The sequence below is a fragment of the Cherax quadricarinatus genome, chromosome 83, assembly GCF_038502225.1.
Source record: "Cherax quadricarinatus isolate ZL_2023a chromosome 83, ASM3850222v1, whole genome shotgun sequence".
NCBI classification, from domain to species: domain Eukaryota; kingdom Metazoa; phylum Arthropoda; class Malacostraca; order Decapoda; family Parastacidae; genus Cherax; species Cherax quadricarinatus.
This window is the reverse complement of record NC_091374.1, coordinates 1141234-1169134: the sequence shown is the minus strand read 5'-3', so window position 1 is coordinate 1169134 and position 27901 is coordinate 1141234. Positions and strand designations below refer to the sequence as shown.

At 47.6% G+C, this 27901-nt stretch overlaps 1 long non-coding RNA gene and 1 pseudogene across 1 annotated transcript in view; one reads left to right on the top strand and one right to left on the bottom strand.

Annotated features, from left to right (window-relative positions):
• The window catches only part of LOC138855147 (uncharacterized), a 116734-nt gene that overhangs the window by 52678 nt on the left and 36155 nt on the right, over positions 1-27901 (top strand). The gene's annotated exons all lie outside the window — the stretch shown is intronic.
• Positions 658-17806, bottom strand: LOC138855146 (DNA-directed RNA polymerase III subunit RPC1-like; annotated as a pseudogene).

Below are 27901 nucleotides of genomic sequence, written 5' to 3'. Positions count from 1 at the left end.
ATTGACCACACCATCCTGTTGACTGGTGGTAGTAGTGTGTGTGTGTACTCACCTAATTGTGATTGCAGGGGACGAGACTCAGCTCCTGGCCCCGCCTCTTCACTGTATATATGTGTGTGCTTACCTAATTGTGGTTTCAGGGATCGAGTCACAGCTCCCGGCCCCGCCTCTTCTCTGGTCGCCATTAGGTTCAGTCTCTGCTCCATGAGCTTTTTCATACCTCTTCTTAAAGCTATGTATGGATCCTGACTCCACTGCATCACTCTCCAGATTATTCCATTTCCTCACAACACACCCCTGTGACTCATCTGAGTCTTCAGCTTCCAGTTGTATTCATTTGTTGCGTGTCCCATCTCTGAAACATTCCGTCCCTATCCACTTTGTCAATTTATCTCAGTATTTTGTATGTCGTTATCATGTTCCGCCTATCTCTACTGTCCTCCAGTGTCGTCAGGACATACCGCTTAGCTATGGGGCTAGTCTTGTTGCAAAACTTTGTATTTTCTCTAATTTCTTGACGTGCTTGACCAGGTGTGGGTTTCATTTTGGTGCTGCATATTCCAATATGGACGCTATTATGTTTGTCAGGCGCCCATGTGTTGCAGCAGTTATTTGAGTGATGTGCGCCTCTGGAGATGTGCTCAGTATTACACTCACTCAAAGATCCTTTTCCTTGAGCGAGGTTTGCAGTTTTTGGCCCCCTAGCCTGTACTCTGCCTGCGGTCTTCTTTGTCCTTCCCCAATCTTCATGACTTTGCACTTGGTGGGGTTAAACTCCAGGAGCTGGTTGTTGGACCAGGCTCGCAGCTTGTCCAGAATCCTCTGTAGTCCTACCTGATCATGTTCCACTTGAATTCTCCGCATTAGCTTCACGTCGTCTGCAAACAGGGACATCTCTGAATCTATTCCTTCTGTCAAGTCATTTATATATACCAGAACAAGCACTAGTCCTAGGACTGACCCTTGTGAAATCCCGCTTGTCACAATCGCCCACTTGAACACCTCGTCACGTACCATCACTCGTTTCGTTCCTGTTAGGTATTCTGTGATCCATTGCAGTGTGTGCTCACCTATTTGTGGTTGCAGTGGTCGAGTGATAGCTCCTGGCCCCTCCTCGTCGCTGGTCGCTACTAGGTCCAGTCTTTCCCTGTGTTTGTGTGTACTCACCTATATGCGGTTACAGGGGTCGATTTACAGCTCCTGGCCCCGCCCCTTTGCTAGCCGCTACTAGGTCACTCTCTCCGCTCCTGGATATTGCTTCCACTGCTTCACTCTCCAGATTATTCCACTTCCTGACAACTCGAAGGCTAATGAAATACTTCCTAACATCCCTATGATTCATCTGAGTTTTCAGCTTCCAGTTGTGATCCCTTGTTCAGGTGGCCCACCTCTAAGGCATTCTGACCCTGTCCACCTTGTCAGTTTCTCTCCGTATTTTATGCGTCGTTAACATGTCCCCCCCCCCATCTCTCCTGTCCTCCAGTGTCGTCAGGTGTGTGTGTGTGTGGGGTGGAACAGGGGTGGGACAGGGATGGCAAGTGATCAATATGTTAGCAGAAGTGGACGGCAGTGTGCCCATTCTCCACTCTCAAATATCTGGCTATGGTCGTCCTCCCATCTGTCATAATTTAACTAACTCATAAGCGTAACATTCTAAAATAATATATGCATATATTCGTTTTCATTTTGTGGGTGTGTTCTCACCTAATTGTGGTTGCAGGGGTCGAGACTCAGCTCCTGGCCCGCCTCTTCGCTGATCGCTACTAGGTCCTCTCGCTGCTTCCTGAGCTTTGTCATACCTCGTCTTAAAGCTATGTATGGTTCCTGTCTCCACAAGGCACAGTACTCGCCCCCATCTTATTCCTTATCCTCATATCAGACATAAACAGAGATATACACCACAGCACCGTATCATCCTTTGCGGATGATACTAGGATCTGCATGAGGCTGTCATCTGCTGAGGACGCGGTTAACCTCCAAGAAGATATAAACAAAGTTTTCCAGTGGGCGACGGTAAACAATATGATGTTCAATGAGGACAAATTCCAACTACTCCGTTATGGAAAACTGGAGGAGATAATAACTAGAACAGAGTATACTACTGACTCCGGCCATACAATAGAGCGGAAAAATAATGTAAGGGACCTGGGAGTAGTAATGTCTGAGGATCTCACTTTCAAGGATCACAACAGTGCCACGATCGCACGTGCAAAGAAAATGATAGGATGGATAATGAGAACTTTCAAAACGAGAGATGCCAAGCCCATGATGATCCTTTTCAAATCACTTGTTCTCTCTAGGCTGGAATACTGCTGTACATTAACATCTCCATACAAAGCAGGTGAAATCGCAGATCTAGAGAGTGTACAGAGATCCTTTACCGCACGTATAAGTTCTGTCAAGCACCTTAACTACTGGGAACGCTTGAAAGCACTTGACTTGTACTCGTTGGAACGCAGGAGGGAGAGATATATCATAATCTACACTTGGAAAATCTTGGAGGGAATGGTCCCAAATCTGCACACAGAAATCACTCCCTACGAAAGTAAAAGACTGGGCAGGCGATGCAAAATGCCGCCAATAAAAAGTAGGGGCGCCATTGGTACACTAAGAGAAAACACCATAAGTGTCCGGGGCCCAAAACTGTTCAACAGCCTCCCATCAAGCATTAGGGGAATTGCCAATAAACCCCTGGCTGCCTTCAAGAGAGAGCTGGACAGATACCTAAAGTCAGTGCCGGATCAGCCGGGCTGTGGCTCGTACGTCGGACTGCGTGCGGCCAGCAGTAACAGCCTAGTTGATCAGGCCCTGATCCATCGGGAGGCCTGGTCGTGGACCGGGCCGCGGGGGCGTTGATCCCCGGAATAACCTCCAGGTAACCTCCAGGTAACTACGTCACTTGCTAGGCTATTCCACTTCCTGACGACTCTATGACTGAAGAAATACTTCCTAACATCCCTGTGACTCGTCTGAGTCTTCAGCTTCCAATTGTGACCCCTTGTCTCTGTTCTCTCTCTGGAACATCCTGTGTGTGTGTGTGTACTCACCTAATTGTGGTTGCAGGGGTCGAGACTCGGCTCCTGTGTGTGTGTGTGTGTGTGTGTGTGTGTGTGTGTGTGTGTGTGTGTGTGTGAGCCCAACATATGTGGACATGCTACGCAGGGACTCGTAACAAGCAAGGGAAAAAGAAAGTAAAAACTATAAGGAAAGTTGCAAGCTCAGGGATATAAAGAAACTAGACTGGTGAGTAAGAGGACAGGATAATGTACAGAGTTCTTAAGATGCGACAAAAAACAGGGAGATGGGTGGGAGAAGCAGTAATAAGTAAGTTAAAGTAAGGCGAAAAGTAGAGTGCACTATAGCATAACAAAAAAGAATTTCTTCACTGGCATATGCTAGGTAGATCTTTCTCGTACCCATTCATTCACACTCATTTTTCTAGCCTAATTGTACAGCCTCCCAAAGTATTAGTTTCAGGGAAGCTAACTCCCCGTTGGGTCTACTCATCGTTTTGTTGTGCCTAGCCAATTTTTTCCTATATTCTGTTTAAATCTGAATTTATCCAAATTAAGTTCATGGTTCGAGTTCTTTCTTGCTTAGATAACCTTAGCTCAAGAACGACCAGGTAATCAGGGCAACGAGCGAGTCGAAAGTGTTCTTTGGAAACATAGTGAGAAAAGCGACAGTAAAAGATTAGATGGTGAAACTAAAGGAGGGCAGGAGCCTGTTTATGGGGAGATGACACTGTGATCTTGTGGAGGGCTGAGGCAGGTCGAGCAGTGTGGCTGCTCCTCTGTGGGTGAAGATTTATAATGATAATCTTTATTTCTACAAGTACATGATGCTACTTATACAAATGTTATTGTTTAGCTGTCACAGCAGTAACATGCGGGAGGACGGCACGGAGGCAGGACTAGAGGTAACAAGGATGAGGACAGAGAGACGGGGTAAATGATAGGAAAGTTGGCGTCGAGAAGACTGAATTGATAGGCCTTACAGTTGTTTATTGATCTTGTTGTTATATGAGTGAGGCGAAGCTTGGCAGGAGAAAGATGTAGTGGCATCAGCAATATAGTTCTCTATGTAGAGAAACTCGTGACATGTGTGAAACAGAAGCAACAGAAACAGCAGCAGCAGCAGCAGAAACAACAGCACCAACAGCAGCGGGCGGGAGACAGCTGTGGGAGGAAAAAGAAAGAGGGATGATTACGGAAAAAGAAGTGGAAGTTTTTAGAAGCATTTTTAGCAGGCCTGGGGAACTGTCGACTCCAAGAGAGATTTAGGGTTATGGCTGCTCCACGAATATTGATGTGGGAAAGCAGTGACCAAAAATTTGGGCTAAAGAAGAAGGGCATTTCTAAAATTTTATTTTTTTGTGAATTTAGTGTGAGTGTGTGTGGAGTTTTTTAGCATTTGTATTTACAGATGTTACTAGTTGGTTAACTTGTGAGGCAGGAATGTTGTGTAGGTGTGACAAGAAGTTGCAGATATCAGAATAGACCTTGTCATTGTATCTCTCTGTTCACACTGACATTGCTCTGTCTTTCACTACCAGTTCTCTAGCCTGGAGTACGGTAGGAAGGAGTCTTCCTGACACACTAAACTTGCTGCTTCGCTACCGTTATACTTCACATCAGTCTTAACAGTCTTTAGGCAGCAGTAATGGGCCCCACAGATTCAGTGACACGGTTGTAGTGCTGGTGGGTATTATAGTAATGATTCAGCAAGATGTCCTCGGTGTTGTCATTAAGACTTGGCGCTTGGTGAAGTTGAACGACGAGGCATCAGTCACGGACCAACCCGTTCTCACACTTGTGTATATTCTCACACTTGTTTACATTCTCGTACTAGGACTGATACACGTGTACATTCTCACACTAGGACTGATACACGTGTACATTCTCACTCTAGGAATGATACATGTGTACATTCTCACACTAGGAGTGGTACATGTGTACATTCTCACACTAGGAATGATACATGTGTACATTCTCACACTAGGAGTGGTACATGTGTACATTCTCACACTAGGACTGATACATGTGTACATTCTCACTCTAGGAATGATACATGTGTACATTCTCACACTAGGAATGATACATGTGTACATTCTCACACTAGGACTGATACATGTGTACATTCTCACACTAGGAATGATACATGTGTACATTCTCACTCTAGGAATGATACATGTGTACATTCTCACTCTAGGAATGATACATGTGTACATTCTCACACTAGGAGTGATACACGTGTACATTCTCACTCTAGGAATGATACATGTGTACATTCTCACACTAGGAATGATACATGTGTACATTCTCACACTAGGAATGATACATGTGTACATTCTCACTCTAGGAATGATACATGTGTACATTCTCACACTAGGAATGATACATGTGTACATTCTCACTCTAGGAATGATACATGTGTACATTCTCACACTAGGAGTGATACATGTGTACATTCTCACACTAGGAATGATACATGTGTACATTCTCACACTAGGAATGATACATGTGTACATTCTCACACTAGGAATGATACATGTGTACATTCTCACACTAGGAGTGATACATGTGTACATGATACATGTGTACATTCTCACACTAGGAGTGGTACATGTGTACATGATACATGTGTACATTCTCACACTAGGAGTGGTACACCTACACAGTTTTATTTATTTTTACTTGTATTGATGTTTTCACAGATTTAACTAACCTAATCTAGCTTAACCTAATAAACCAAGTTTAACAAAACCTAACCTAGCCTAAACTAACTCAAAGATTTGTGAGCTTAGAAGGAACGTTGAGATCTGACGCCGGGAATCGGGTAAAAAAATGAACGTAATAAAGTGAGGAGAAGTTGCATAGTAATGAGCAAGCAGGATGTGCTGGTGTTGTCATTAAGGCTTGACGCAGCCTAAGATTACACCAGAAGGAATCTCTCAGCAAGACAGTGACAAGAGTCCTCAGGCTTCCCGGCTCTTACCACGTTTGTTTAAAGTACACACATAAATATTGCCGCTAAGCCAAGAGATGTTCAAATATATTCACGCAAGATTGTTTTCCAAGTGGCATGTTTTGTTGGTTTGGTCACACTGACGCTTTCTTTCAGCAGTCTGATGAATGAGTCACGTGTACAACGCTTGGATAATTTTATTGAGGAAAAAGTTGCGTTAAGATACGCAGGTGTTGCACACAACTTGTGCATCAACTTATCGATAATGTGTACCATAAATATGATGATTAAGTCTGTTTTAGCCTGCAGTAAAGATGTTTCTTTTGTCCATGAGAGAGTCTACTGACAGATGTGTTTCTGCTACCAGTGATGTACACAAGACGAAGTCAATGTAAGATACCATTCACAGATGGTGGTGGTGAGTGAAGATGTCAGTAGAGGGGAATAACACACACGAAGTGTGTGGCGTGAGCCGAGTATGTCATTTTAATTCGGCGAGAAGCACACGGAACCACACATTCAGTCTTCTATTAATAATCAGCTAAAAGCCCCTTAACTTATTGCTAAGGGTGGGTGTAGGGGCCCTTACCCGCTTTGAATAACTACCTCTTATAAATACCAGCCAGAGCGAGGGAGTGGGCTCCTAGTTAGTTTGCCTTGTAACTAAAATTTGTCTTGGAGCTCAGTTCCTCACTTACTTTCAGGTGATTAGTACATACTAGAGTTATCTCCTCAGTGTATGAGTTGTAACCTGCGAGAGTACTCTTCTTGCTCTCTCATTTCTTAACTGGTTTTAATAATGTACCTTTGGTTGTGGGAATATATGGGTAATCAAAAACAACCTCTAGTGTTTGTTGTGGTCCTTAACATTCCGTTATTAATTGTTTCCTTGCTGAGGCTCCATCATGACGACCACACACAGACACACACACACACGAGGCCATGCATGGGGAACCTGTGTTTGTAATAGAGGGAGGAGCTGGGAGGGTGGGACGATGGGGAGGGGGGTGGAGAGGATGGGGAGGGGCTTGGGGAGAGTTGAGGAAGGAGTTCATTTTGGCTTGTTGTAATAAACGTGCAGGTGATCCGTGACACAGCTGCTCTGCTACCTGCTGCTGCTGCTGCCTGGTACCTGCTGCTGCTGCTGCCTGGTACCTGCTGCTGCTGCACGGAACTTACCGTTCATTCAATCAGAGAACCTTCTCCCCCCTCCCCTCCCCCCCTCCTCCTCCCCCCTCCTCCTCCCCTTCCCCCTCCCCCTCCCCTTTCCCCTCCCTTCTTCCATTCCCAATCCGTTTACTTCTACTACCACTAATTTATTATTATTATTATTATTATTATTATTTATTATTAGGGTGTATTTTGTACAGAAGTGTATTTTACAAAGATAATAATGGACACAAACGTTTAGTGAGTTAACACTGTGTGTGTGTGTATGTGTGTGTGTGTGTGTGTGTGTGTGTGTGTGTGTGTGTGTGTGTGTGTGTGTGTGGCAGTGATCGTGGCTCACATAAACAAGACTTGGAGGTTATTCTGCTATCACTGCCTTTCATTCTCCAGACGTTATATAGCCCCTATGGGTTTATAATAATAATAATAATTATTATTATTATTATTATCATCTCTATTGTAGGTTTCCAGTTCGTCATACTGGCTGCTCCCTCCCACTTCCCACAATCCCACTATCACTCCATTCAACCCCCCTTCCCTCCCCAGTTATCCCCAACACTTCTATCTCCCCCCCACCACCACTCCATTACTTCCTCTCGTTTACCAAACTTCCGCCTCCCCACGCCAATACCCTACCCCAACACCCCTTCCCATCCTCACTCCCCTCCCGCCTCTCCTCCCTCCATCCCCCACCTGGATGCACCGTGTGCAGCATCAGTTACGGCGCAGCTTCCCGAAGACAATGCCTGGAGATGAGCCCGGCCAGCTAGGGAGACATCTCCTACTACCTCACTTCTGGCTATTGTTCTCCGCGCCTCCTCATACATGATGCCTTACACTTCATCCTTCATACGTGATGCATTGCACTTTTCATTCATACATAGCCTGAAGTGTCCCGTAGCTTGATCGCTACCGCAGTCGGCTCACACACTCAGGTTCGGAGATCGAATTCCCGGTACGGCTGGTAAACATTATGACGTATTTCCATAAGACACCTGCTGTCCCCGTTCACCCATCAGTATAATAGGTACCTGGGTGTTAGTCGACTGGTGTGGGTCGCATCCTGGGACAAACTTGAACTAATTTGCCCAAAATGCTCTGCATAATAAGTGACTTTCTATATATTAGAGTGTCAGTGATGTCAGGTGTGGTCTGTATACCTTGTACATATACTTATAAAAATATATTATTATTATTAAATGTAGAAGTCTTAAAGAGGAAAGTGGGCGAGTATCTTCACCAGGTGCCAGATCAGCCAGGCTGTGATGGATATGCGGGGCAGCGGGCCGCCAGCACCAACAGCCTTGTTGTTAAGCATTAGACAAGCCTGGCCTAGGGTCGGGCTTGTCTTGGTATATCAAAGGTACCTTGTGGTCGTTTTCTACGACCCCTCATACACGGCACCTCATACACGACCCCTCATACACAGCACCTCATACACGACACCTCATACACGACACCTCATACACGGCACCTCATACACGACACCTCATACACGACCCCTCATACACGACACCTCATACACGACCCCTCATACACAGCACCTCATACACGACACCTCATACACGACACCTCATACACGACCCCTCATACACGACCCCTCATACACAGCACCTCATACACGACCCCTCATACACAGCACCTCATACACGACCCCTCATACACGACACCTCATACACGACCCCTCATACACGGCACCTCATACACGACCCCTCATACACGACCCCTCATACACGACACCTCATACACGACACCTCATACACGACCCCTCATACACGGCACCTCATACTTAGTCACATAATACATCTTAGCTTATATATTTCTTATGTATAGTGTATCGCACATTGTCATACATGCTGTATGATTCTGTAGTTCTTACGTATAGCATGAACTATCATACGTTATACTCTCCTACAGGGTACCTGGTACCTAACCCTCATACATAGTACCTGGTACCTAACCCTCATAGTACCTGGTACCTAACCCTCATACATAGTACCTGGTACCTAACCCTCATACATAGTACCTGGTACCTATCCCTCATACATTGTACCTGGTACCTATCCCTCATACATTGTACCTGGTACCTATCCCTCATACATAGTACCTGGTACCTATCCCTCATACATTGTACCTGGTACCTATCCCTCATACATTGTACCTGGTACCTATCCCTCATACATAGTACCTGGTGCCTATCCCTTATACATTGTACCTGGTACCAATCCCTCATACATTGTACCTGGTACCTATCCCTCATACATTGTACCTGGTACCTATCCCTCATACATTGTACCTGGTACCTATCCCTCATACATAGTACCTGGTACCTATCCCTCATACATTGTACCTGGTACCTATCCCTCATACATTGTACCTGGTACCTATCCCTCATACATTGTACCTGGTACCTATCCCTCATACATTGTACCTGGTACCTATCCCTCATACATTGTACCTGGTACCTATCCCTCATATATTGTACCTGGTACCTATCCCTCATACATTGTACCTGGTACCTATCCCTCATACATTGTACCTGGTACCTATCCCTCATAGTACCTGGTACCTATCCCTCATACATAGTACCTGGTAAGTATCCCTTATACATAGTACCTGGTACCTATCCCTCATACATAGTACCTGGTACCTATCCCTCATATAGTACCCGGTACCTATCCCTCATACATAGTACCTGGTACCTATCCCTCATACATAGTACCTGGTACCTATCCCTCATACATTGTACCTGGTACCTATCCCTCATACATTGTACCTGGTACCTATCCCTCATACATAGTACCTGGTACCTATCCCTCATATATAGTACCCGGTACCTATCCCTCATACATTGTACCTGGTACCTATCCCTCATAGTACCTGGCACCTATCCCTCATATATAGTACCCGGTACCTAACCCTCATACATAGTACCTGGTACCTATCCCTCATACATTGTACCTGGTACCTATCCCTCATACATTGTACCTGGTACCTATCCCTCATACATTGTACCTAGTACCTATCCCTCATGCATAGGACCTGGTACCTATCCCTCATATATAGTACCCGGTACCTATCCTTCATACATTGTACCTGGTACCTATCCCTCATAGATAGTACCTGGCACCTATCCCTCATATATAGTACCCGGTACCTATCCCTCATACATTGTACCTGGTACCTATCCCTCATACATAGTACCTGGTACCTATCCCTCATACATTGTACCTGGTACCTATCCCTCATACATTGTACCTGGTACCTATCCCTCATACATTAGTACCTGGTACCTATCCCTCATACATAGTACCTGGTACCTATCCCTTATACATAGTACCTGGTACCTATCCCTTATACATAGTACCTGGTACCTATCCCTCATAGTATCTGGTACCTATCCCTCATACATTGTACCTGGTACCTATCCCTCATACATAGTACCTGATACCTATCCCTCATATATAGTACCCGGTACCTATCCCTCATACATAGTACCTGGTACCTATCCCTCATACATAGTACCTGGTACCTATCCCTCATACATAGTACCTGGTACCTATCCCTTATACATAGTACCTGGTACCTATCCCTCATACATAGTACCTGGTACCTATCCCTTATACATAGTACCTGGTACCTATTCCTCATACATAGTACCTGGTACCTATTCCTTATACACAGTACCTGGTACCTATCCCTCATAGTACCTGGTACCTAACCCTCATACATAGTACCTGGTACCTATCCCTCATAGTACCTGGTACCTATCCCACATAGTACATGGTACCTAACCTTTTACATAGTACCTGGTACCTATCCCTCATTCATAGTACCTGGTACCTATCCCTCATACATAGTACCTAGTACCTATCCCTCATAGTACCTGGTACCTATCCCTCATAGTACCTGGTACCTATCCCTCATACATAGTACCTGGTGCCTATCCCTTATACATAGTACCTGGTACCTATCCCTCATACATAGTACCTGGTACCAAACCCTCATACATAGTACCTGGTACCTATCCCTCATACATAGCACCTTTTACCTATCACTCATACATAGCACCTTTTACCTATCATTCATACATAGCACCTGATACATATTCGTTATACATAACACCTGGCACCTGTCTCTCTGTGTCTTTCGTAATTTAATCATTTTACTAAAACTCGCCTCTTTGCCCCGGCTCGTCATGGTGGATTGTGTTAAATGATGCCAACTGTGCCAGTGAGACGAGGATGTAGCGTGATGGAGAGTAGGAGGATGTAGTGTGAGGGAGAGTACGAGGATGTAGCGTGATGGAGAAAAGGAGGATGTAGTGTGAGGGAGAGTAGGAGGATGTAGTGTGAGGGAGAGTAGGAGGATGTAGCGTGATGGAGAGGAGGAGGATGTAGTGTGAGGGAGAGTAGGAGGATGTAGCGTGATGGAGAGGAGGAGGATGTAGTGTGAGGGAGAGTAGGAGGATGTAGCGTGATGGAGAGGAGGAGGATGTAGTGTGAGGGAGAGTACGAGGATGTAGCGTGAGGGAGAGTAGGAGGATGTAGCGTGATGGAGAAAAGGAGGATGTAGTGTGAGGGAGAGTAGGAGGATGTAGCGTGATGGAGAGGAGGAGGATGTAGTGTGAGGGAGAGTAGGAGGATGTAGCGTGATGGAGAGTAGGAGGATGTAGCGTGATGGAGAGGAGGAGGATGTAGTGTGAGGGAGAGTAGGAGGATGTAGCGTGAGGGAGAGTAGGAGGATGTAGCGTGATGGAGAAAAGGAGGATGTAGTGTGAGGGAGAGTAGGAGGATGTAGCGTGATGGAGAGGAGGAGGATGTAGTGTGAGGGAGAGTAGGAGGATGTAGCGTGAGGGAGAGTAGGAGGATGTAGCGTGATGGAGAGTAGGAGGATGTAGTGTGAGGGAGAGTACGAGGATGTAGCGTGATGGAGAGTAGGAGGATGTAATGTGAGGGAGAGTAGGAGGATGTAGCGTGAGGGAGAGTAGGAGGATGTAGTGTGAGGGAGAGTAGGAGGATGTAGTGTGAGGGAGAGTAGGAGGATGTAGTGTGAGGGAGAGTAGGAGGATGTAGCGTGAGGGAGAGTAGGAGGATGTAATGTGAGGGAGAGTAGGAGGATGTAGCGTGATGGAGAGGAGGAGGATGTAGCGTGATGGAGAAAAGGAGGATGTAGTGTGAGGGAGAGTAGGAGGATGTAGTGTGAGGGAGAGTAGGAGGATGTAGCGTGAGGGAGAGTAGGAGGATGTAGCGTGATGGAGAGTAGGAGGATGTAATGTGAGGGAGAGTAGGAGGATGTAGCGTGATGGAGAAAAGGAGGATGTAGTGTGAGGGAGAGTAGGAGGATGTAGTGTGAGGGAGAGTAGGATGATGTAGCGTGATGGAGAGGAGGAGGATGTAGTGTGAGGGAGAGTAGGAGGATGTAGTGTGAGGGAGAGTACGAGGATGTAGCGTGATGGAGAGTAGGAGGATGTAATGTGAGGGAGAGTAGGAGGATGTAGCGTGATGGAGAAAAGGAGGATGTAGTGTGAGGGAGAGTAGGAGGATGTAGTGTGAGGGAGAGTAGGATGATGTAGCGTGATGGAGAGGAGGAGGATGTAGTGTGAGGGAGAGTAGGAGGATGTAATATGAGGGAGAGTAGGAGGATGTAGCGTGAGGGAGAGTAGGAGGATGTAATGTGAGGGAGAGTAGGAGGATGTAGCGTGATGGAGAGTAGGAGGATGTAATGTGAGGGAGAGTAGGATGATGTAGCGTGATGGAGAGGAGGAGGATGTAGTGTGAGGGAGAGTAGGAGGATGTAATATGAGGGAGAGTAGGAGGATGTAGCGTGATGGAGAGTAGGAGGGTGTAGTGTGAGGGAGAGTAGGAGGATGTAGCGTGAGGGAGAGTAGGAGGATGTAATGTGAGGGAGAGTAGGAGGATGTAATGTGAGGGAGAGTAGGAGGATGTAATGTGAGGGAGAGTAGGAGGATGTAATGTGAGGGAGAGTAGGAGGATGTAATGTGAGGGAGAGTAGGAGGATGTAATGTGAGGGAGAGTAGGAGGATGTAATGTGAGGGAGAGTAGGAGGATGTAGCGTGATGGAGAGTAGGAGGGTGTAGTGTGAGGGAGAGTAGGAGGATGTAATGTGAGGGAGAGTAGGAGGATGTAGCGTGATGGAGAGTAGGAGGGTGTAGTGTGAGGGAGAGTAGGAGGATGTAATGTGAGGGAGAGTAGGAGGATGTAATGTGAGGGAGAGTAGGAGGATGTAATGTGAGGGAGAGTAGGAGGATGTAGCGTGATGGAGAGTAGGAGGGTGTAGTGTGAGGGAGAGTAGGAGGATGTAATGTGAGGGAGAGTAGGAGGATGTAATGTGAGGGAGAGTAGGAGGATGTAGCGTGATGGAGAGTAGGAGGGTGTAGTGTGAGGGAGAGTAGGAGGATGTAATGTGAGGGAGAGTAGGAGGATGTAATGTGAGGGAGAGTAGGAGGATGTAGCGTGATGGAGAGTAGGAGGGTGTAGTGTGAGGGAGAGTAGGAGGATGTAGCGTGATGGAAAGGAGGAGGATGTAGCGTGAGGGATAGTAGGAGGATGTAGTGTGAGGGAGAGTAGGAGGATGTAGCGTGAGGGAGAGTAGGAGGATGTAGTGTGAAGGAGAGTAGGAGGATGTAGCGTGAGGGAGAGTAGGAGGATGTAGCGTGATGGAGAGTAGGAGGAGGATGTAGCGTGAGGGAGAGTAGGAGGATGTAGTGTGAAGGAGAGTAGGAGGATGTAGCGTGAGGGAGAGTAGGAGGATGTAGCGTGAGGGAGAGTAGGAGGATGTAGCGTGAGGGAGAGTAGGAGGATGTAGTGTGAAGGAGAGTAGGAGGATGTAGCGTGAGGGAGAGTAGGAGGATGTAGCGTGAGGGAGAGTAGGAGGATGTAGCGTGATGGAGAGTAGGAGGAGGATGTAGCGTGAGGGAGAGTAGTAGGAGGATGTAGCGTGAGGGAGAGTAGGAGGATGTAGCGTGAGGGAGAGTAGGAGGATGTAGCGTGATGGAGAGTAGGAGGAGGATGTAGCGTGATGGAGAGTAGGAGGATGTAGCGTGATGGAGAGTAGGAGGATGTAGCGTGATGGAGAGTAGGAGGATGTAGCGTGATGGAGAGTAGTAGGAGGATGTAGCGTGATGGAGAGTAGGAGGATGTAGCGTGATGGAGAGTAGGAGGAGGATGTAGCGTGATGGAGAGTAGGAGGATGTAGCGTGATGGAGAGTAGGAGGATGTAGTGTGATGGAGAGTAGTAGGAGGATGTAGCGTGATGGAGAGTAGGAGGATGTAGCGTGATGGAGAGTAGGAGGAGGATGTAGCGTGATGGAGAGTAGTAGGAGGATGTAGCGTGAGGGAGAGTAGGAGGATGTAGCGTGGAGAGTAGTAGGAGGATGTAGCGTGATGGAGAGTAGGAGGATGTAGTGTGAGGGAGAGTAGGAGGATGTAGCGTGATGGAGAGTAGTAGGAGGATGTAGCGTGAGGGAGAGTAGGAGGAGGATGTAGCGTGATGGAGAGTAGTAGGAGGATGTAGCGTGAGGGAGAGTAGGAGGAGGATGTAGCGTGGAGAGTAGGAGGAGGATGTAGCGTGAGGGAGAGTAGGAGGAGGATGTAGCGTGAGGGAGAGTAGGAGGAGGATGTAGCGTGGAGAGTAGGAGGAGGATGTAGCGTGATGGAGAGTAGTAGGAGGATGTAGTGTGAGGGAGAGTAGGAGGAGGATGTAGCGTGGAGAGTAGGAGGAGGATGTAGCGTGAGGGAGAGTAGGAGGAGAATGTAGCGTGAGGAAGAGTAGGAGGAGGATGTAGCGTGATGGAAAGTAGGAGGATGTAGAGTGAGGGAGAGTAGGAGGATGTAGCGTGAGGAAGAGTAGGAGGATGTAGCGTGAGAGAGAGTAGGAGGATGTAGCGTGATGGAGAGTAGGAGGATGTAGAGTGAGGGAGAGTAGGAGGATGTAGCGTGAGGAAGAGTAGGAGGATGTAGCGTGAGGGAGAGCAGGAGGATGTAGCGTGAGGGAGAGTAGGAGGAGGATGTAGAGTGAGGGAGAGTAGGAGGATGTAGCGTGAGGGAGAGTAGGAGGATGTAGCGTGAGGGAGAGTAGGAGGATGTAGCGTGAGGGAGAGTAGGAGGAGGATGTAGAGTGAGTGAGAGTAGGAGGATGTAGAGTGAGGGAGAGTAGCAGGATGATGTAGAGTGAGGGAGAGTAGGAGGATGTAGAGTGAGGGAGAGTAGCAGGATGATGTAGAGTGAGGGAGAGTAGGAGGAGGATGTAGAGTGAGGGAGGGTAGGAGGATGTAGCGTGAGGGAGAGTAGCAGGATGTAGAGTGAGGGAGAGTAGAGTGAGGGAGAGTAGCAGGATGATGTAGAGTGAGGGAGAGTAGCAGGATGATGTAGAGTGAGGGAGAGTAGGAGGATGTAGAGTGAGGGAGAGTAGCAGGATGATGTAGAGTGAGGGAGAGTAGCAGGATGTAGAGTGAGGGAGAGTAGCAGGATGATGTAGAGTGAGGGAGAGTAGGAGGATGTAGCGTGAGGGAGAGTAGCAGGATGATGTAGAGTGAGGGAGAGTAGGAGGAGGATGTAGAGTGAGTGAGAGTAGGAGGATGTAGCGTGAGGGAGAGTAGCAGGATGATGTAGAGTGAGTGAGAGTAGGAGGATGTAGAGTGAGGGAGAGTAGCAGGATGATGTAGAGTGAGGGAGAGTAGGAGGAGGATGTAGAGTGAGTGAGAGTAGGAGGATGTAGCGTGAGGGAGAGTAGCAGGATGATGTAGAGTGAGGGAGAGTAGGAGGAGGATGTAGAGTGAGTGAGAGTAGGAGGATGTAGCGTGAGGGAGAGTAGGAGGAGGATGTAGAGTGAGGGAGAGTAGGAGGATGTAGAGTGAGGGAGAGTAGGAGGATGTAGCGTGAGGGAGAGTAGGAGGATGTAGAGTGAGGGAGAGTAGCAGGATGATGTAGAGTGAGGGAGAGTAGGAGGATGTAGCGTGAGGGAGAGTAGGAGGAGGATGTAGAGTGAGGGAGAGTAGGAGGATGTAGCGTGAGGGAGAGTAGCAGGATGTAGAGTGAGGGAGAGTAGGAGGATGTAGAGTGAGGGAGAGTAGCAGGATGATGTAGAGTGAGGGAGAGTAGGAGGAGGTAGAGTGAGGGAGAGTAGCAGGATGATGTAGAGTGAGGGAGAGTAGGAGGATGTAGAGTGAGGGAGAGTAGGAGGATGTAGAGTGAGGGAGAGTAGCAGGATGATGTAGAGTGAGGGAGAGTAGGAGGATGTAGCGTGAGGGAGAGTAGGAGGATGTAGCGTGAGGGAGAGTAGGAGGATGTAGCGTGAGGGAGAGTAGGAGGATGTAGAGTGAGGGAGAGCAGGAGGATGTAGAGTGAGGGAGAAGTTTAAAGGAAGTGGTGTATAACAGTAATGGTTGATGTAACAAGGTCAGTGAGAGTTGTATCTTACACAAGGTATCTCTGGAGTCATTATTATAGCACAAGGTATCTCTGGGGTCATTATTATAACACAAGGTATCTCTGGGGTCATCATTATAACACAAGGTATCTCTGGGGTCATCATTATAACACAAGGTATCTCTGGAGTCATTATTATAACACAAGGTATCTCTGGGGTCATCATTATAACACAAGGTATCTCTGGGGTCATTATTATAACACAAGGTATCTCTGGAGTCATTATTATAACAAGGTATCTCTGGGGTCATCATTATAACACAAGGTATCTCTGGGGTCATTATTATAACACAAGGTATCTCTGGAGTCATTATTATAGCACAAGGTATCTCTGGGGTCATCATTATAACACAAGGTATCTCTGGGGTCATCATTATAACACAAGGTATCTCTGGGGTCATCATTATAACACAAGGTATCTCTGGGGTCATCATTATAACACAAGGTATCTCTGGGGTCATTATTATAACACAAGGTATCTCTGGGGTCATCATTATAACACAAGGTATCTCTGGGGTCATCATTATACTTTATATGAAAGAGAATCCTCGCAAAACTTGTGTAGTGTACGTAATCGCCTCTAAGTAATGATGCACAAGTTAGGTGACAGGCGATGTGATGCTGGGAGTGAGGGTTGTATTGCAGTTGATGGCGTAGTTGACTGTTGTAGTATATATTTGTTGTGGGTACAGTAGAGTAACGTAGTAGTAGTGAGAGTTGTATTGCAGTTGATGGCGTAGTTGACTATAGGATCTATGGATTGAGGAATCAATAGAGTAAGGTGGTGGGAGTCGTCCGTCTGCTTCCCACAATAGCTTAATGGTTGCTCCTCACTCTGTTATCTCCCTGTGTGGACTGTAAACCACCAGTCTGCTAGCAACTGATCCATTTAATTATTAAGAATAGCCATTTAATATTGTAAGAATGAACTGTTTTTCCACTTTTACGCTCATTTTCACGAGGAGAGACACTTATTACTCTAGGATACACAAGGTGATGCCGTTTTGGTTGCATCTCTGTCAGATTATTCGTTACGAACATGGGAACAAGGATATTTGTGGTAAATCACAGGATAGCTTTTTAAATGCACATATATGAGTGGTGGTGTCAGCATGTGGACATATATGACTGGGAGTGAGAGAGTGGGCTGCTGTAGCAGACTAACGCTGAGTATCTAACTGTTTTATGGGCGGCTCTAACTCGAATGGTAGACGTGACATTCTTCCGGGCCAGGGGATTTTGCTGGCCTCTGGATTTCTAATTCTCATTCTCTCTGTCTCTCTGTCTCTCTCTCTCTCTCTCTCTCTCTCTCTCTCTCTCTCTCTCTCTCTCTCTCTCTCTCTCTCTCTCTCTCTCTCTCTCTCGTAATCAGTTTAGGTGGCCGTCGATAAATTTATAAAATACATAAACTACATATCGTATGAAAGCGATGTTGCCATTTCTCTTCTGTTTTCTATTACTATGCAAAGTTTAGGGTACATTTTAAACGTTGCCTGGGATGGTAGCTAGTGTAGGAAGGATGGAAGGAAGGATGGGGGGACTAAGTACACGCGAGTACATGGGAAAGACAGCATAGGAGTTGGAGGTCCACACAGAGGTTGCTGGAAAGGATGGGACGGATGGAGGGAAGTTTGATGGTACGGAGAGAGGAACAGAGGGAAGGATGGACGGAAGGTGGAAGAAAGGAAGGGAAAGAGGGGGGGGGAAGTAGTGAATCAGTACTTTAAGATAGTCTGGTGCTCTTTAAGATAGTCTGGTGCTCTTTAAGATAGTCTGGTGCTCTTTAAGATAGTCTGGTGCTCTTTAAGATAGTCTGGTGCTCTTTAAGATAGTCTGGTGCTCTTTAAGATAGTCTGGTGCTCTTTAAGATAGTCTGGTGCTCTTTAAGATAGTCTGGTGCTCTTTAAGATAGTCTGGTGCTCTTTAAGATAGTCTGGTGCTCTTTAAGATAGTCTGGTGCTCTTTAAGATAGTCTGGTGCTCTTTAAGATAGTCTGGTGCTCTTTAAGATAGTCTGGTGCTCTTTAAGATAGTCTGGTGCTCTTTAAGATAGTCTGGTGCTCTTTAAGATAGTCTGGTGCTCTTTAAGATAGTCTGGTGCTCTTTAAGATAGTCTGGTGCTCTTTAAGATAGTCTGGTGCTCTTTAAGATAGTCTGGTGCTCTTTAAGATAGTCTGGTGCTCTTTAAGATAGTCTGGTGCTCTTTAAGATAGTCTGGTGCTCTTTAAGATAGTCTGGTGCTCTTTAAGATAGTCTGGTGCTCTTTAAGATAGTCTGGTGCTCTTTAAGATAGTCTGGTGCTCTTTAAGATAGTCTGGTGCTCTTTAAGATAGTCTGGTGCTCTTTAAGATAGTCTGGTGCTCTTTAAGATAGTCTGGTGCTCTTTAAGATAGTCTGGTGCTCTTTAAGATAGTCTGGTGCTCCCTCTCGTTGAGTACTTCCATATTGTCTCCTTCTCTGTTTTCCTCTCTGTACTCTTTCACCAATCCTCTCCTCACTCTTCTTCCCTCCCTATCCCATTCTTTCCTCCCTATCCCGTGCCTGTTCCTTTAAAGGTGGCTGCTTGTAGAGGAGGGGGTGGGGGTGGCCGCTCTTGTAAAATCTCGTATTTGACCTTTTCGGTCCTATGTCTTCTTCAGTTGGTCTTCAAGGTCTCGTGTTCCCTGGTCTCGTTCTGTGGAGTGTAGTCCGTGGTCTCGTTCTCTGCGGTCTCCTTCATAATGTGGTTCTCTAGGGGTGTGGTTGAGGGGGTGGGGGTGAGGGGGTATGGTTGAGGGATGGGAGTAAGGGGTGTGGTTGAGGGGGTCGGGGTGAGGGGGTATGGTTGAGGGATGGGAGTAAGGGGTGTGGTTGAGGGGGTGGGGGTTAGGGGGTATGGTTGAGGGGTGGGAGTAAGGGGTGTGGTTGAGGGGGTATGGTTGAGGGGTGGGAGTAAGGGGTGTGGTTGAGGGGGTGGGGGGTTAGGGGGTATGGTTGAGGGGTGGGAGTAAGGGGTGTGGTTGAGGGGGTATGGTTGAGGGGTGGGAGTAAGGGGTGTGGTTGAGGGGGTCGGGGTGAGGGGTATGGTTGAGGGGTGGGAGTAAGGGGTGTGGCTGAGGGGGTCGGGGTGAGGGGTTTGGTTGAGGGGTGGGAGTAAGGGGTGTGGTTGAGAGGGTCGGGGTGAGGGGGTATGGTTGAGGGGTGGGAATAAGGGGTGTGGTTGAGGGGGTCGGGGTGAGGGGTATGGTTGAGGGGTGGGAGTAAGGGGTGTGGTTGAGGGGGTGAGGGGGTATGGTTGAGGGGTGGGAGTAAGGGGTGTGGCTGAGGGGGTCGAGGTGAGGGGGTATGGTTGAGGGGTGAGAGTAAGGGGTATGGTTGAGGGATGGGAGTAAGGGGTGTGGTTGAAGGGGGTCGGGGTGAGGGGTATGGTTGAGGGGTGGGAGTAAGGGGTGTGGTTGAGGGGGTGAGGGGGTATGGTTGAGGGGTGGGAGTAAGGGGTGTGGCTGAGGGGGTCGGGGTGAGGGGGTATGGTTGAGGGGTGGGAGTAAGGGGTGTGGTTGAGGGGGTCGGGGTGAGGGGGTATGGTTGAGGGGTGGGAGTAAGGGGTGTGGTTGAGGGGGTCGGGGTGTGGGGGTATGGTTGTGGGGTGGGAGTAAGGGGTGTGGTTGAGGGGGTGGGGGTTAGGGGGTATGGTTGAGGGGTGGGGTAAGGGGTGTGGTTGAGGGGGTGAGTGGGTATGGTTGAGGGGTGGGAGTAAGGGGTGTGGCTGAGGGGGTCGGGGTGAGGGGGTATGGTTGAGGGGTGGGAGTAACGGGTGTGGTTGAGGGGGTCGGGGTGAGGGGGGTATGGTTGAGGGGTGGGAGTAAGGGGTGTGGTTGAGGGGGTCGGGGTGAGGGGGTATGGTTGAGGGGTGGGAGTAAGGGGTGTGGTTGAGGGGGTCGGGGTGAGGGGGTATGGTTGAGGGGTGGGAGTAAGGGGTGTGGTTGAGGGGGTTGGGGTGAGGGTTGGCCACTGCTCCTCCACACACGGTCCACTTGAAGCTGCGTCCCAAAATGCCAGAAAATCGCCACAGATAAGGAGGGCGGCTGGGATGGACTCGGAGATTACCACGGCTCGGTTTCTTCTATTTCTTCTGTTTTTTGCTTTCTTCTCTCTCATCTTTCTTCTCTGTACCTCTTCCTTTCTTTGGTTTCTCTTCTGTCTTCTCTTTCTCATTTATATTTTGTCTTTTTCTCTCTCTTTTTTTCTTCTCATTTTTTTTTACTGTTTCATCAATAACCTTGTTCTCGTCCCCCCCCCTTCCCCAAATACTTTTTTTTTTAATTAACACGTCGGCCGTCTCCCGCCGAAGTATGATAACGCGAAGAAGAAGAAATACTTTCACCATCACTCACTCCATTACCGTCTTGTCAGACCCAGTATCCTCACCCATCCTTCAGAGTACAGACACTATACTGCCCACCTCCAGGACTGTAACATCCTCACCCATCCTTCAGAGTACAGACACTATACTACCCACCTCCAGGACTGTAACATCCTCACCCATCCTTCAGAGTACAGACACTATACTGCCCACCTCCGGGACTGTAACATCCTCACCCATCCTTCAGAGTACAGACACTATACTGCCCACCTCCAGGACTGTAACATCCTCACCCATCCTTCAGAGTACAGACACTATACTTCCCACCACCAGGACTGTAACATCCTCACCCATCCTTCAGAGTACAGACACTATACTGCCCACCTCCAGGACTGTAACATCCTCACCCATCCTTCAGAGTACAGACACTATACTTCCCACCACCAGGACTGTAACATCCTCACCCATCCTTCAGAGTACAGACACTATACTGCCCACCTCCAGGACTGTAACATCCTCACCCATCCTTCAGAGTACAGACACTATACTACCCACCTCCAGGATTGTAACATCCTCACCCATCCTTCAGAGTACAGACACTATACTACCCACCTCCAGGACTGTAACATCCTCACCCATCCTTCAGAGTACAGACACTATACTGCCCACCTCCAGGACTGTAACATCCTCACCCATCCTTCAGAGTACAGACACTATACTACCCACCTCCAGGACTGTAACATCCTCACCCATCCTTCAGAGTACAGACACTATACTACCCACCTCCAGGACTGTAACATCCTCACCCATCCTTCAGAGTACAGACACTATACTACCCACCTCCAGGACTGTAACATCCTCACCCATCCTTCAGAGTACAGACACTCTACTACCCACCTCCAGGACTGTAACATCCTCACCCATCCTTCAGAGTACAGACACTATACTGCCCACCTCCAGGACTGTAACATCCTCACCCATCCTTCAGAGTACAGACACTATACTGCCCACCTCCAGGACTGTAACATCCTCACCCATCCTTCAGAGTACAGACACTATACTGCCCACCTCCAGGACTGTAACATCCTCACCCATCCTTCAGAGTACAGACACTATACTGCCCACCTCCAGGACTGTAACATCCTCACCCATCCTTCAGAGTACAGGCACTATACTGCCCACCTCCAGGACTGTAACATCCTCACCCATCCTTCAGAGTACAGACACTATACTGCCCACCTCCAGGACTGTAACATCCTCACCCATCCTTCAGAGTACAGACACTATACTGCCCACCTCCAGGACTGTAACATCCTCACCCATCCTTCAGAGTACAGACACTATACTGCCCACCTCCAGGACTGTAACATCCTCACCCATCCTTCAGAGTACAGGCACTATACTGCCCACCTCCAGGACTGTAACATCCTCACCCATCCTTCAGAGTACAGGCACTATACTGCCCACCTCCAGGACTGTAACATCCTCACCCATCCTTCAGAGTACAGACACTATACTGCCCACCTCCAGGACTGTAACATCCTCACCCATCCTTCAGAGTACAGACACTATACTGCCCACCTCCAGGACTGTAACATCCTCACCCATCCTTCAGAGTACAGACACTATACTGCCCACCTCCAGGACTGTAACATCCTCACCCATCCTTCAGAGTACAGACACTATACTGCCCACCTCCAGGACTGTAACATCCTCACCCATCCTTCAGAGTACAGACACTATACTGCCCACCTCCAGGACTGTAACATCCTCACCCATCCTTCAGAGTACAGACACTATACTGCCCACCTCCAGGACTGTAACATCCTCACCCATCCTTCAGAGTACAGACACTATACTGCCCACCTCCAGGACTGTAACATCCTCACCCATCCTTCAGAGTACAGGCACTATACTGCCCACCTCCAGAACTGTAACATCCTCACCCATCCTTCAGAGTACAGGCACTATACTGCCCACCTCCAGGACTGTAACATCCTCACCCATCCTTCAGAGTACAGACACTATACTGCCCACCTCCAGGACTGTAACATCCTCACCCATCCTTCAGAGTACAGACACTATACTACCCACCTCCAGGACTGTAACATCCTCACCCATCCTTCAGAGTACAGACACTATACTGCCCACCTCCAGGACTGTAACATCCTCACCCATCCTTCAGAGTACAGACACTATACTGCCCACCTCCAGGACTGTAACATCCTCACCCATCCTTCAGAGTACAGACACTATACTGCCCACCTCCAGGACTGTAACATCCTCACCCATCCTTCAGAGTACAGGCACTATACTGCCCACCTCCAGGACTGTAACATCCTCACCCATCCTTCAGAGTACAGGCACTATACTGCCCACCTCCAGGACTGTAACATCCTCACCCATCCTTCAGAGTACAGGCACTATACTACCCACCTCCAGGACTGTAACATCCTCACCCATCCTTCAGAGTACAGGCACTATACTACCCACCTCCAGGACTATAACATCCTCACCCATCCTTCAGAGTACAGACACTCTACTACCCACCTCCAGGACTGTAACATCCTCACCCATCCTTCAGAGTACAGACACTATACTACCCACCTCCAGGACTGTAACATCCTCACCCATCCTTCAGAGTACAGACACTATACTGCCCACCTCCAGGACTGTAACATCCTCACCCATCCTTCAGAGTACAGACACTATACTACCCACCTCCAGGACTGTAACATCCTCACCCATCCTTCAGAGTACAGGCACTATACTACCCACCTCCAGGACTATAACATCCTCACCCATCCTTCAGAGTACAGACACTCTACTACCCACCTCCAGGACTGTAACATCCTCACCCATCCTTCAGAGTACAGACACTATACTACCCACCTCCAGGACTGTAACATCCTCACCCATCCTTCAGAGTACAGACACTATACTGCCCACCTCCAGGACTGTAACATCCTCACCCATCCTTCAGAGTACAGACACTATACTACCCACCTCCAGGACTGTAACATCCTCACCCATCCTTCAGAGTACAGACACTATACTACCCACCTCCAGGACTGTAACATCCTCACCCATCCTTCAGAGTACAGACACTATACTACCCACCTCCAGGACTGTAACATCCTCACCCATCCTTCAGAGTACAGACACTATACTACCCACCTCCAGGACTGTAACATCCTCACCCATCCTTCAGAGTACAGGCACTATACTACCCACCTCCAGGACTGTAACATCCTCACCCATCCTTCAGAGTACAGACACTATACTACCCACCTCCAGGACTGTAACATCCTCACCCATCCTCCAGAGTACAGGCATTATACTTCCCACCTCCAGGACAATACTATCCTCACCCATCCTTCAGAGTACAGACACTGTACTGCCCACCTCCAGGACTGCAACATCCTCATCCATCCTTCAGAGTACAGGCACTATACTACCCACCTCCAGGACTGTAACATCCTCACCCATCCTTCAGAGTACAGACACTGTACTGCCCACCTCCAGGACTCAAGTCCGGCTAACCGGTTTCCCTTAATTCCTTCATAAATGTTACCTTGCACTCTAACAGCTCGTCAAGTCATAAAACCCACTTGCCTCCACTCACTCCTTTCTAACACGCTCATATACGTCTGCTGGATGTCTAAGCTTCTGCTCTTTTTATTTCTATAGTCTTATTCTCTTCTCCCATTTTCTTAGTCATTTCGCTTCTAAGTAGATGAACAGGAAGGGAATGGTAGGATAACAGGAAGTGAGGGAAGGAAGATAAGGGAAAAATGTGAGGAACGTGTGAAGGAAGAGGGAAGGAGTGGGAAGAACGTGCGAAGGAAGAGGGAAGGAGTGGGAAGAACGTGCGAAGGAAGAGGGAAGGAGTGGGAAGAACGTGCGAAGGAAGAGGGAAGGAGTGGGAAGAACGTGCGAAGGAAGAGGGAAGGAGTGGGAAGAAAGTGTGAAGGAAGAGGGAAGGAGTGGGAAGAACGTGCGAAGGAAGAGGGAAGGAGTGAGAAGAAAGTGTGAAGGAAGAGGGAAGGAGTGGGAAGAACGTGCGAAGGAAGAGGGAAGGACTGGGAAGAACGTGCAAAGGAAGAGGGAAGGAGTGGGAAGAACGTGCGAAGGAAGAGGGAAGGAGTGGGAAGAACGTGCGAAGGAAGAGGGAAGGAGTGGAAAGAAAGTGCGAAGGAAGAGGGAAGGAGTGGGAAGAACGTGCGAAGGAAGAGGGAAGGAGTGGGAAGAACGTGCGAAGGAAGAGGGAAAGAGTGTGAGAATCGTGCAAAGGAAGGAAGAGGAAAGGAACGGAGGAAGGGAGAATAAATGGAAGGATGACAGGAGTGGGAGAGAGGAAGACAAAAAAGAATGAATAGTGAATGAAGGGTGATGAGATGAATGATAGGAAGGGAAGACGTAATTTGTGAAACGAGAGGGAGGGAGGGAAGGAGGGAGGGAGGGAGGGAGGGAGGGAAGGAAGGGTGGTCAAAGGGAAGGGCAGTAAAGATTGAAGTTATAAAGGCAGAGATAAGAAGGGTGATCAAGACAAAGATAAGGAGGGAATTAAGAAAAGGAATAGTGCATAGAGGAGGAGGAGGAGGAAGATGAAAGAGAGAAAATGAAATTAGAGGCAAGAGTAGAGAAGCTGAGAGGACTGAGAGAAGGAATTTTATTAGTATTATATGTTTATTATTATTATTATTATTATTATTAGTAGTAGTAGTAGTGGTAGTAGTAGTGGTAGTAGTAGTAGTAGTGGTGGTAGTAGTAGTAGTAATAGTAGCAGTAGTAGTAGTAATAATAGTAGTAGTAGTAATAGTAGTAGTAGTAGTAGCATTAGTATTGCAGGGTTGTCCCCTCCTCTATGGTTGTGTCCTCTGGTCGTTCTTATGAAGGTGTGTGTGCTGCGTATGTGTGTGTGTGTGTGTATGTGTGTGCATGTGCGTGCGTGTGCGTGCGTGTATCCATGACTCACGAAATCGTCATCACACGATTGCAAACAAATCACAGAAAAGGTGGAACTAGAATCATTAGTGTCAGGGGACCAAGACTGTTCAACTACCTTCCAGCATACACAAGGGGTATTACCAATGGACCCCTGGCTGTCTTCAGGGGGAGCTGGACAGGCACCTAAAGTCAGTACCTGACCAGCCAGGCTGTGGTTCGTACGTCGGGTTTCGGGCGGCGGGGAGTAAAAGCCTCGTTGATCAAGCCCTGATCCACCAAGAGGCCTGGTCATGGACTGGTCCGCAGAGGTGTTTTAGAATTCGCTCTCCGTGGGTTCGATCCCACTCGTTCTGGGATTTGCGTTCCCATGAATGTGTTTGTGGGTTTGTGTAATAGCACATGCATATTAATGTGTGTAGTCATGCAGTCATGTGAACATTTGTGCATTGGTGTGTGTGTATATGAAAGTGTTCGTGTTGTAGGGTAAATATTATGTTTGATGATGCCCCTGGCCGGCCAGCCAGCCGGTCAGCCAGCCAGCCAGCCGCTCAGCCAGCCAGCCGGCCCGCCCGCCCGCCAGCCCTCCTCTGATCATACTCATCCCCTGAGAGTTTTTCCTGGTCATGTAAGGGGAGTCACCATCATATCTTTGCTGTGGTTTAACCTGCGGAACGTGATCCTCCGTACGCTGCTATATATACACTGCTCTCACATCCTACAGGGGCCGTCTTTACCCTCTTCTTTAATTGGTGTATGTATGGTGTTGAGTGTGTGTGTGGGGGGGGGGTTGTGTGTAATGTGTCGTGTGCACTTGTGCTCCATATTCATCAGGAATTGCAAAAGAAAAACACGCCGTAAATATCCTACGCAGACCGAGTCAAGTCACAGGAGTCATCTCACTCCACGAAGGTTACATTAAGAACAGTCACAAATAGCTGTGGTACTGGTGTATAGAGCAATAGCAATTGACTTACTACGTTACGAAGATACGTTATTTAAGAGTTTTAGGAAGCAAGATTGTCAAACACTTGGAATCACAGTGGCATGACCCAGAGCAGTGTGTGTCCCGCTTCTCACAATTGCTGGATCATTACTACAGGTAATGTACTACCAGTCAGTGTGCGGGACGATACTTAGTAAAATACGGGTAAACATATACGTAGAGTTTATCCACTGCCTTCCCATTACCCTCCTACCTGTCATGATATGTCCTTCCTTCTTGTCTCCATCTTCATATGTTCCTCATCCTTTCTCCCCTTTTCCACGTCCCTCATCCTTTCTCCCCTCTTCCACGTCCCTCATTCTTTCTCTCCTCTTCCACGTCCCGCATTCTTTCCTCTTCCACGTCCCTTATCCTCCTCCAGCACCTTCCTACTCTTTCGTCTCCCGTGACTACTGACCCGAACCCCATAAATCGTATTACCATACTACAGTATTAACAACACTGCCATATTGTTACCCCAGCTGCGTCTAGACCACACAAGTGCATATACACAGGCACGTCTACACCCACACCACCATGTATCAACACTCACAATTGTTTGGACAAACAACGTAATTTAAACTAATATTCATATAATTCATATACATTATTACTTTACTATAATTAATTGCATTCATTCACGCATAAATAATTTCGTTTGTAATGTTTTCCGCCTTGTTTGTTTTATAATATAGTAATGACAATCACGTTGCTGTTATTTGATATTTTAAATTGAATTGATAACTTGTCAACATATAGGTAAATTACCTCTTGCTACTTCCATAATATTCAAAATATTTACATAAAATTATATCTACCGGAATATGTATTCTTGGGTAGAGTATTAGGTGTGTTTCACTGAGTCGGGTGTCGTCGCGCGTGTGTGAGGTGTTGCTATGTTGTGGGATGTGATGGTGAGGTGTTGCTATGTTGTGGGATGTGATGGTGAGGTGTTGCTATGTTGTGGGATGTGATGGTGAGGTGTTGCTATGTTGTGGGATGTGATGGTGAGGTGTAGTCTTGACCCTTTATATGCCTTCCT